We start from the raw sequence: 12,404 nt of genomic DNA on the forward strand, positions 1-12,404 counted from the left end.
TCAGACGAAGGCAGACCTAAGATGCTGGCCCAGCAAAGAATTTTCTTCCCAAGTTTTTCTTTTCCAGGTTCTCCTAATGGACGCTGGCTTGTCGACAACGCAGCACGTCGTCCTCCGTCCACCAGCAGTGGGGATGAGAGGGTCACGGCACCAAAATGTTAGAGTGGTGCTCACTCTAACTTATTTTGTAAGAACCACACGGGAGACAGTATGCCTTTTGAACACTTGCAAGTGGAGAGCTCATTCGTCACTGTGCATACAGCGATAATCGAACGACGTCTGACTTTGGATCATTGCAAGAGAGTATTTATTGAGAGAAAGCAGGGTGTGGGTGAGAGTGGACAGGATGGGGTTGAAGCCCTTGGCCTCTGGTCAAAGCATAGCAGGGGGTCTTTTACGACGTTGGGGGAAACAGAACCACTTAGATTGCTTCCTCTGCAGCTGGTCAATCAGTTCAAAGGATCTTAGCACTTTGATCTACTACTTTGTTAAGGCAGGACATGTTTGGTTAATTATTACAGGTTGCATTCCAACATAAGCATAGGGTTAAACTAATCTATCAACCCTAACAACATATATATCTTGTCAAGTTCTGGAGCAAGATTTGATAATTAATGCTCTCAGATGCTCTGCATCCAACTGGCTGAGCTTGAGCCTTTTTTCAAAGAATGAACAAAAGTTCCACTGTCTTGTTATGCAAAGCTGGGAGTGACAAAACCCAAAAGACTCACAACTTTGACACAAGGCGCCTGAGTACAAAAAGCACACAATATTTCTCACGTTTATTTGCGCAAAAATTGATCAAATTACATAAAGTTTGCATTGCACTTCACATTTATGAGCCACTTTATGTTGGACGATCATTAAAAAAAAAACACTGATAGTCGTAAGGCGGTAAAATGTTAAAAAAAATCATGGGGTACAAATAGATTTTCCAAAGAACTACATACCCTCTGTGGTGTTGCGGGGCATTATAAGTTGGATAGTTAGCTATGATATTTTCTTTTTCTTTGATATATCTGAGGCCAACTGGTCCAAGTTTTATGCAGGTAGGTGCTTATTGTAGTTGTCTTTCCAATTATCAATAGTTGTCTGTATTCACTGTTTGTGAATAGCTAAACTGCTAGTTCTGGGTAATGTCAGTTGCTGCTGATTGTCCCTCACTCCTTCGTATCAGTCTGATAGTGCTTTTGACAGAGGTGCCAAGATCACTACTCTGGGAACGACTATTGGCAGATGTCCAGCACTCTCTATATTTCACACGAAAAAAACAGTTGCTCTTATCTTTCTAAATTTTGTACATTAAGTATAGTATGCACACATACGCACGCACTCACACACACACACATACATGCACACACGCACACACAGGCACACACACACACATTTTTTTTTAATTCAAAAAGGGAAGTAAAAATGAACAATTTAGATGTCATTGTACAAGTGTGCACACATTTTTATAAATGGGGAAGAGGCTATGTTCAGAGTTACCAAATCAAATTCAAGCTCATTCAGGATGCATCTGCAACCTTTTTGAGTGAGGTTAATAAACCCCAAATAAAGTTTAAATGTTCTTCTCGGCAATGCCCTTTTGTTTTCATGTCATACACCACAAACCATGGCCCACGGAGAGCTTATACAGCAACACATCTGTGGGAGGGGCCAAAAGGTCAGCTGCAATGTGAGCCAGGCAGTGGCCAAAGACAGGACAAATCACCAACTACAGAAGCTGACTTTAGGAACGTGTCACCTCACTGCCAGGGAAGGAGCCCAAGATAGTGTGCTAGTTTGAGAAATTCCAACTAGACATTGTTCGGCTTGCCTCGACAAATAGGTTTGGCTCTGGTGTGAGTCCTCCTGGACTCTTTTCCACCCTGGAGTAGCCCACAGAGAGAGGTGAGAGAGCAGATGCCTCCTGGGTGCCTTCATGGAGAGGTGTTCCAGGCATGTTTGACTGGGAGTAGGCCTCAGAGAAGAACCAGAACACGGAAGGGACTATGTTCCCAGCTGGCCTGGGAAGGCCTTGGCATTCACCCGGAACACAAGACATAGTATAGGCTTCCCTGCAAAAGCCGCTGCCTCCATGACCCAATCCCGCATAAACAGAAGAATATTTCGGCCGGTCGAACGGACGGATGCATCTGAGGGATGATGTGAAATCATTTGTGACACACAGACTGAGCAATAAACTACATTAATAATTTAATAAACCATTCAGGATATATATGACAAAAATATATATCAATTTTAGTCTGTGCGGCCAGATGAATGTCAAAATTGTGATCTTGGATCCTCACCCAAATATATATTTTTTTAATTTGAAAAGTTGAATTAGTATTTACTAGAATTTGAAATACTGTATGTGGCTTGTAGATGATCGAGAGAGAGAAATAATATTTTGGTGGTAGCACATAACTCATTGGAAAAAAGCAGACGGCTTCACATTTTGGATGATCACACCACCAGCATGATGCTACCCCTCCCAATTCACCCTACATTTATATAACCAACTGCCTGGGACAAAGCGAACAGAGCACCTCTAACATGTCCTCAAGTGGAAAGTGCTTTGCCTCTTTATATCAAGCAGGAACACGTTTTTCCCTAGAGACACAATGGGACCTAGCCTCTTATTACCTCTGTAGGGAAAAACCTGAGCAGAAACAACAGAAAGTGGCCTCTGAATATAATTCTGAAAGAGGGCAGCTGTAGTCTGATTAAGAGTATGTGCCGTTGTGTTTCAAATGAGCATTGTCTGACAAACAAGATATGCCACATTTATGTGGGGGAAATATTTTACAACTATATTTGTCTTTTACACTAAAATATATTGTTTGCATTTTTCTGAATGGATTAGAGGTGCTATCAGAAGCACTGTAGTTCAGACAAAACTGTCCATGTGTGCTGGACATGCACAGAGGCTGCATTATAACAAAAGCAGTGCATAAATAATTACTCTAAACATTTCATATCTACAAATTAAACCATTTCCAATTATGTATTTACATACATAAGTTCAAACAAATATATATAAATAAATACATGAACAAGTAAATTAATAAAAACAAATGAATATTACAAACTGATCAGAAATGTGCAATCATGTGATATATCAAAGGTTTTTTGGCAATGGTTAAAAATTGCCCCCTCCAGGTGAAAAGAAGTGGAGAATGTGATTTTTTTTTTTTTTTTTTTACATCGTCTTCACATTGTCCTTCATTGTGTCCCTGAAAACATAATGAGATTTTCAAGTGTAGTGGCACCTGGTATATTCATGTTCTTTTCTGTGCTCCAAACCCTCTTCATAGTGGTGTTGACTACTAAAGTATGGGTAAAAGCAGTGGTTTGTCTACGCCTGGTTAAAACTCTACTTGGCAACATTTTAGACAGAAAAAAAAGGAAGAAAGTAGACAAGAACAAAGGCGGCTGATGCACCGCGAATTGCAATAGTACAGACTCACAAATTATTTTAAATTCAAGTGTAGTTATCGCCCATGGAAATTGTCTCCTCACAAAAAGCACTTTGGTCATGGTCCTTTGCTTTACAATATGTATTTCCAACAAGCCTGTCCTCCTAAATTCTAAGATCTTATTATTTATTTTTCAATCAATGCTTGTCACATTCCGAAATATAGGACATGTCCAGGTAATTGTAACGGTTTGAAAAAAATACTACGTTTATACCCTACCGGCGCGAAAATAAGACGATGTTTTTTGTATTGAAATAAGACTGAAAAAGTGGGGGTCGTCTTACATTTGTGGTCTAGACATTATAACCATTCACAACACTAGATGGCGCCAGATATCGTTAAAGCGAAGTTACGTCACCGCGCCTTGATCTCGCGTGAGTTACCTCAGCATATTGCGATTGTTGGAGCTTGTGCGCAGCCCAAGTTAAAGGTTGCAGGTATCGACTGAGTATGTTGCTGTGATCGTGTGCGTCCTTGACACAAAGTGAGTATATTCATTTCATTGTTACTACTGTCCACTGTTGTGCCGTTTGTCCGATCGCGGTTTGCTTCGTGTGCGCGCCATTTGATTGACAGCTCTAGCGCGCTCCTTTAAATTTGCCTCGTATCGTGCGAGTAGCCGTTACGCAGCGGCACGGCGACTAACGGTCGCCAGCAAATGTATTTTGTTGTCTCGATTACTTATGTTTGGTGTGTTGCTGAGAGTATTTCATTTATGGTTATTTAGTATAGCGGAACCGTTACACGCAGTTAGTTATGTAATGTTTGTCGTCTACGAGTGTTGTGTGACATCAGAAGTTGAGCGTTGATTCACGTGCTGTAATTCTGTCTGTTGCAGAACCACACACACCCCACAAACCACACACACCCTTCACACGCCTCACACAATACCCTTTTGCCAGTTTGCCTGTATGCCCCTATGAGCCACAGTGCCTGTTACTTTTTTGCCAATAATTCAGTAAAGCAATCAAAACTGAACCACGTCTTCCCTCCTGTGTTCTGACCAACATCCATGCAGGGGCGAAAAGAGCATAACCATCCGAGCCAACAATAGCGGTAGCAGTTTGCATTATTTTATTGCAATGTTTTTCCTTATTCAGATTTGTTTCAAGACTACAGTTACAGTTAGACTTAACTTTGATGGTTAATGCAGTTATTGCAATTTTGTTGTTTTATCACAGTGGATTGATTTATTTACCTTTCAAAAACCAGAAGCCATTAATTTACAAATGTGATTGCACTTTAGTTTACATATATAAATGTTCATATATTCGGATTTGATAGACAGTTTTTGCATGATTTGAACGAGGCAAAATAACATATAAATATATTATATTATATCAAATATATTGTTATAATCTTTTGTTTCAGATGTACTGTAATTATTTTCTGTATGAAAATTTAATTTGGTGTTCAAAAAGTATTTTTTCAAACTTGAGTCAAAAACTCTTCAAATTTGAGTCTTGAAAAAGAGGTGTTGCTGCTGTGTTACTACTTCAGTGATTTTTACCGGTATGTTTTTTTTTTTATCCAGTCCTATTAGTGCTGTGTTACTTCTGTGTTGCTGCTGTGTTACTGCCGTGTCACAGGCATTGTTTGGAAGAAAAGTTAAGGTATGTTATTAAAACTTTGAAAACTCTTTCTGTGTACCGTCTTTCTTTGTAAATAACTCGCGGGCACATGCGGCTTTTAGTACGTTGCGGCTTATGTATGAAAAATGCCTCTTATTTATACTGGTGAGGCTTATAATCAGGTGAGTCTTATTGTCCAGAAATTACGGTGCAAACTTAAGACCTTATTTTTGCTCATAATCTATTGCTGTCCAAGTTAAAATTCTTGGACAGTGTGATTTGTGATCTCTTGGCTGTACCATGCTATTCCAGTCCTGAGTGGAACTGCCAGATCGCTGAGGTCCTCTGCCTTTATAAAAATGCCCTAGGCCTCAGATCAGTGGACTAGACGCCACTGGAGGTACCAGTACCAAGTGGTCATCATGGTAAATGATAAACGGGCTCTACTTGTATAGCACTTTTCTACCTTTGGTCCTCAAAGCGCTTCACACTGCTTCTCCTTTCACATACTGATGACATGCCATCAGGAGCAACTGGTGTTTCGGTGTCTTGCTCAAGGACACTTTGACATGTCACAAGGGCTGGGGATCGAACCCCTAACCTTTGGGTTGGAAGGCGACCACTCTACCCCGGATCAATGCTGCCCTACCCAGGCCATTTTGGATGCAGTTTGTGCTCTTTGGGGGCGAGATGAAATCCGAACTGAACTTGGCTGGCTGGATTCCACATCAACCAACCCGGTCGAGATCTGAGGTGGACCACCTCCTCGCAGGCATGCTGACTGAGGGCATCTTCCTGCAGCACTTCATTTGACTATGGACATCTACATTACTTTTTTCTTTGGATTCTTTTCATATTGTGTGTTCAATGTTCCCCACTCTGCATCCATTGCAACCTGGTCATCCAGTGGTCCCTTCTCAGTGTTTATTTTTCCCCAATTCTTTTTTTTCCCTTGCCCAACTGGTAGTTAAGATCAGGGGGTGTCAAGAATAGTTGTCACCTGTGGCCATGTGAAGGCCTTTGAGACGTGTTTGTGATTAAAGGCTAAATAGATCAAATTGACTTGACTTGGAGCCTCAGTGGGGGATCAAGCTTTTTTGTTAGCGGTCTCCCTTTTGGAATGACCTGTTAAATATGTTGTCTATATTTGAAACTCATCTTAAAACACATTTTTATTCCTTGGCAATTGAGTTAGCATGAGAGTCAGCAGTGTTTTAGGTTGTACAAGACAGTCCTTTGGTCTGCTTGTTTGTTTCGGACCAAAAGTAGACTTTATATGTTTTGTTTGGTGTAATTGTTGTTATTGTTTGTTTCTAATTCAAAACAATAGAAAGTACTAAGTGACAAAGGGGTAAGTGAGTATTTAGGGACAAGAAAGAGAAAAAAGAGTCAAGATATGTCTGACGTGAGGATTCGTCGGTGGTTGATGAAACACTTCATAAAATGCCTTTATTGTCTTTATTGCCTTCATTGTACAACAGGTACCGTGTTTTCCGAAATATACGTAAGTCGCAGTTTTTTTTTCTTAGTTTGGCCGAGGGTGCGACTTGTAATCAGTATATGTGAAATTATTAACACATTATTACTTGATCATTAATATATCACTTACTAGAATAGTTGAACACTTCACATGTTATTTCCACTTAAAACGGCATGAGGTCGCACTAGGCCTGTGGAATAATTTGAACCACAACTGACAATGTGTCTAAATCCATTCTCTGACTTGCAGGATCAGGTGTTGTTTATAACACAGAGGACAGAGATTGACACAGAGGATGAAGATTTTGCTGGATTTAATGATTTGGAGTAACACGGATGGTTCAATAAACTTATTTATGTTATAGTTATTTGATATATAATTTATTTAGAGTAGCAGCATCAGCACCACATGCAGAAGCGGTGTTGTCTATGTCAGGTCTAAGCACCATAAACACTGACAACAGAGAAGCGAAGACAACCAGTAATTGCTGTACTCGCGAGGAAAAAGACAGAGAGCGCTCGGTTCCAGTCTCCATCAGTTCTGGAGCTCTCTGTTTTTGCCTCCTCCTTTTATTCTGTTTAGGATGCCCTGGTTACATAGGTGCTGCTACACCAAAGGAAGGGAATTTTGCAACTGTAGCAACGCTGTTCAGCTAACATAGGAATAACTGATAGGAGTTGCGTCGCCACGTTGTTCAGCTAACATTCCAATGAATGGATTGTTGTTCAAACAGATAGGAGGCACGTTGCCACGTTGTTCCTCTTCAGCTGGCTGACGCCTCCTCAGCTGTCAGACACCTCTTCGGCCGTGGTTAATGAGATATCTCGAAGCTGCTGAGTGCCGCTTTCCTGTGGAAAAATGCAACTAGATTTTCTTTTACTAAGTTTCTGTTCTTGCTAAGCTATCTAGAGAAACACACAATAATGTTGAGTAAATATCAAAGTCAAAGTCAAAAAGTCAAAGTCAGCTTTATTGTCAATTTCTCCACATCCCAAAGACACACAAAGAAACCGAAATTTCGTTCCCCCCTATCCCACGGTGACAAGACATGGCCCACAACAGACAAACAAGTAAACAAGTATAACAACAGCGTGCTGATTAAATAATGAATAAATAACACAACAGATAAATAAATAAGAGGAGCAAAAAAAGGAGCAAGTGCGCGTACAGCAGACATTCCAGAAAGTAGCGCAACAGTGCCGCACGCTACGCAGAAGGGGGTAGCGAGTTCAGGGTCCTAACAGCCTGGAGAAAGAAGCTGTTGGCCAGTCTGGTGGTGCGGGAGCGCAGGCTCCTGTACCTCTTCCCAGAGGGCAGAAGGTCAAACAAAGAGTGAGCCGGGTGACTCACATCTCTCGCAATCAAGGTTGCCTTGCGGGCGAGATGGGAGGTGTAAATGTCCTTCAGGGAGGGGAGCGAAGCACCAATAATCTTACCAGCCGTATTCACTATGCGCTGCAGGGCCTTCAAGTTCTGTTCAGTGCAGTTACCACCCCAGACAGCGATGCAACTGGTGAGGACGCTCTCAATGGTGCCACAGTAGAATGTAGACAGGACTGCCTGAGGAGCACATGCACGCCTGAGCTTCCGCAGGAAGTACAGGCGGCGCTGAGCTTTCTTTGCCATTGACGAGGTGTTTGCGGACCAGGAGAGGTCCTCACTGATGTGCACCCCCAGGAACTTGGTGCAGCTCACCCTCTCCACCACAGCACCGTCGATGATCAGCGGCAGGTGTTTTGTATGACCCTTCCGGAGGTCAACAACGATTTCCTTGGTCTTGTTGACGTTCAGCAGGAGGTTGTTGTCCCTGCACCAAGTGGTCAGAAGGTCAACTTCCGACCTGTACCGAGTCTCGTCGCCCTTCGTGACGAGACCCACCAGAGTCGTGTCGTCAGCAAACTTCACTATGCGGTTGTCGCTGTAGGTCGCAGTGCAGTCATGCGTTAGCAGGGTGAAGAGCAATGGACTGAGCACGCAGCCCTGGGGGGCCCCCGTGCTCAGCGTGATGCTGGCGGAGATTTTGTCGCCAACACGCACCACCTGAGGCCTCTGACAGAGGAAGTCCAGTAGCCAGTTGCAGAGGGAGGTACTGAGGCCCAGCTCGTCGAGTTTGCAGATGAGTCGCTGCGGCACAATGGTGTTGAAGGCAGAGCTGAAGTCCACAAACAGCAACCTCACATATGAGTCCTTACTCTCCAGGTGGGTGAGGGCCGAGTGGAGGGCAGAGCAGATGGCATCCTCAGAGGACCGCTTGGCACGGTACGCAAACTGGAAAGGGTCAATGGTGGGGGGGAGAACGGATTTGATGTGCTCCATGACAAGCCGCTCAAAGCACTTCATGATGATGGGCGTCAGTGCCACGGGATATGGGATAACATATACAATTACTTCAACAGTTTACACAAAGGACAAAGATTTCAATGGAGTTAATGATTTGGAGTGACACGGATGGTTTGATAAACGTGTTTTTATGTTATAGTTATTTGAATAACTGTTAATGTTACGTCAGGCACGTTCTCAGCTCCTCGTTTGTGTTTATGTAACGTTAGCATACCGTATAGTTTAGCCTGTTGTTGCGTGTTCATGTCTGTTCTTGGTATTGGATTTTGTCATATAAAGTTCTCCCCAAAATGCGACTTGTACTCCGGTGCGACATTTTTTTTTTCTTTATTATGCATTTTATGGCTGGTGCAAGTCCGGAAAATACGGTATACAATGACATTGGGAGCACCGTTCCATTGGTGTTGTAGCATGTTGTGGGGTGTGGAACATAGACTGGGATGACAAATAAATCAGCATATATAAGGAGGACAGTATAGAATGTAACTTAGCCCAATGGTGCAGGATTGGAATTGTTGGACAGGTGAGTTGCTTTGCATCTAGGGTCGTACAAGGTTGTATTTTCCAAGTAGTAGTAGCAGCAACAGGCAGGTAGAGTGACTTTGCATCTGGAATTGCACAAGATATTATATTTTAATACAGTAATAAAATATAAATAATAATAAATAATATTATTTGTTAGGCCCCTTTCAACATTCTCATGGTTGCCGTACATGAGGGACATTAAACACAAATAAAAACATAAAAACACATTCAAAAACAAACAAGACTGCAGTTCAGTGAGGTCAGAGTGGAAGGAGGGATAGTGGATAGAAAGAGAGAGTGGTCAGAGAAAGTGGTGAGAGAGAATGCGAGAGGTCAGCCTGAGAAAGTCTTTCTAAACAGATAAGTTGTGAGTTTAGATTTTAAGTGTGGGAGTGATTGTGTGTTGTGAAGGTCAGGGGGGAGGGAGTTCCACAGCTGGGGAGCAGAGCGACTGAATGCCCTGCTTCATATAGTGATGAGGAGGGAAGGAGGGACAGTGAGGTGCAAGGAGGAGGAGGAGCGGGCAGATGTGGAGATGTGGATGAGGTTAGACAAGAATGTAGGGGTTGTTGATAGCTTCGTATGTGAGGAGTATGATTTTCTAGTGTATGCAGAGTGTGATGGAGAGCCAGTGGAGCGGTTGCAGGACGAGTGTGATCTGTGGATAGAAGCGTGTGTGTGTGTGTGTGTGTGCGCGTGTATGTGGTTCTGCGACACACAAATAATATCGTACGCATTACGTAACAAACTGAACATAACTACTCCAAAGACGCTACAATAACTATAGTCTCCAAGTTAGCGGAATAATGTGCCAAATAGGTGAATGAAAGCTACATCCATTAAATGTGACTAGCGACTAGTGTTGCCACCTGTCCCTGATTGTCCCGGATTTTCATGGTCTGTGCCGGGAAAAAAATTAAAAATGTACATGTACTTCTGTACATGTTGTGCAAAAGGTGTATTTCAGTTTAATTGTAGTGTGCCTACATCCATAAACTTGTGCACAGCCTTATTGGCTCTAGAAAAATGACGTAGCATACTTATTTGTGGTAGGTGGGTGGGCGGTCTCATTCAGTGGCGGCTCATTCAGTGGCGTCTCATTTGGAATGGTGACGTGGAAACAGAGAGTGTGTAGGATAAGGAGAGACAGAAAGGATCCACTGACTAAAAAGAGTGAAATTTTTCACAATTCCTCCTTTTCCCCGCAATACTGCCCCGAGGTGTCCACAACAAAAAGCTGTTGAAAATGAACCAAAATAATAAAGGCCTGCTATTAAATAAAGCAATTAAGTAAACAAATAATGATAAATGTCATTTTGACTAATTAGACCAGTACAATTGCAGTGCAGAAGGGTGATTTTTATCTTGGGTTAGATATGCGAAGGGCTGCTGATTGGGGGGGCGTGGCTGAGTGGCAGGTGACGCAGGCATGTGACAGAACCCCCCCCCCCCCCCCCCCCCTCTAGGGATGGCTCCTGACGTCCCCATGAACCGGCCCCCCAACCCCGGACAGGCGGGTGGGGGTTATCAGTACTCCGTCAAGGCGTCTGACTCTGCCGAGGCGTCTGACTCCTCAGTGTCGGAAGCTGGTGCGAAAGGCGCAAGAGCGGATGATCCCGATGCCGGTGGGAGGTGCCGTACATGACCGGCCGTCGTTGTCCTCCCGGATCCTCTTGGACGCCCTTGCCGAGGAGCAGGCTGGTCCGGATGTTGGCGGTGAAACTCCGCGATGAGTGTCAAGTCGAGAATCCATCGTGAGTGGAGCAGGGAACGGACAGTGTATGCTGGCTCTCCCTCGATGAGCCAGGGAGGTAGCAGAGCGGGCGCTGGGACCAATGCGCTCTACTGGACACACACGTGACCAGTGGAACGTAGGATGGACCTTCATGGAGCGCGGGAGATGCAGACGGACGGCGGATGGGCTAATTACCTTGTGTATCGGAAAAGATCCTACCGAGCGGGGTACCAGTCTGCGGGATTCTGATCGCAGTTACAGATCCCGTGTCGAGAGCCATACTCACTGCCCCACTCGGTACACCGGGGCTGGCGTTCGGCGCTTGTTCGCCTGGCGAGCGTAGCCGGAGAATGTGCGGAGGAGAGAGAGGCTAGGGCCGACGGGCACGCTGCACTCCACCCAGGGAAGCTGTTGGGTCCACCCGCGCTGATCTCCGGCAGCATGCACTGGAGAGACTTGCCCAGGTCCTGGTATAGGCGCTCTGCTTGCCCGTTAAACTGCGGGTGAAAGCCAGAGGAAAGGGTGGCCGTGGCGCCGAGGAGCCGACAGGACTCTGCCCAGAAGGCGGAAGCAAATTTTGGACCACGGTCCGACACGATGTCCTATGGGAGGCCGGGGTGTCAAAACACCTCCCACTGAAGAATCAACCGCAGAGGGGAGCTTAGGCAGGGGAGTACAATGTGCCATTTTGCTAAACTGGTCCAGGACAGTGAGGACTACTGTGTTCCCTTCGGATCTGTGACAAAGTCGACGGACAAATGAGACCAGGGACGCCGGGAAACCAGCAAGGGTTGGAGCAGCCCAGCTGGAGGATGGTTTGATGATTTATAGCAGTTACAGGCCCGGATGTAATTGCGGGTGTCCTCCTTCCAGATAGGCCACCAAAAAGTGTTTGGCCACCACGTATCTCGTGCTGATAGCCCCAGGATGACAGGCGAGACGGTACCTGTACGGGGAGGCGGGGCTGGTAAGGGTGGTGAGTACTGTAACCGCGAATGAAGTGGCGATAACAAAGCCCAAAAATTGCTGCAGCCGCTTGCGCGTCTCAGGGACAGGCCATGACGTGACTGCCCTCACATTTTCGGGATCGATTTCTATGGACCCTTCCTGTACCACGTACCAGAGGAACTTGACTGACGGAGAGTGGAATTCACATTTTTCTGCTTTCACATACAGGGAGTTTTCAAGGAGATGGCACAGCACCGCCCAGACGTGTCTGATGTGTTCAGGGAGCGAGAGAAAATGAGGATGTCATCTAAATAAACAAACACGTATTTGTTCAACAT

The 12,404-nt window shown here is 44.5% G+C and overlaps 1 protein-coding gene across 1 annotated transcript in view; it reads left to right on the forward strand.

Annotated features, from left to right (window-relative positions):
- The first annotated feature begins 3,908 nt into the window (after nucleotides 1-3,908).
- LOC148398508 (G2/M phase-specific E3 ubiquitin-protein ligase-like) overlaps nucleotides 3,909-12,404 on the forward strand; it is a 97,583-nt gene continuing 89,087 nt past the window's right edge. Inside the window, exon 1 of the mRNA XM_088376798.1 lies at nucleotides 3,909-3,951. The gene's annotated coding sequence lies outside the window, so the exon portion shown is untranslated. The remainder of the gene's footprint in view (nucleotides 3,952-12,404) is intronic.

This window comes from Syngnathus floridae, chromosome 5 (genome assembly GCF_059516105.1).
Source record: "Syngnathus floridae isolate MCC-2025c chromosome 5, RoL_Sflo_1.0, whole genome shotgun sequence".
Taxonomy (NCBI): domain Eukaryota; kingdom Metazoa; phylum Chordata; class Actinopteri; order Syngnathiformes; family Syngnathidae; genus Syngnathus; species Syngnathus floridae.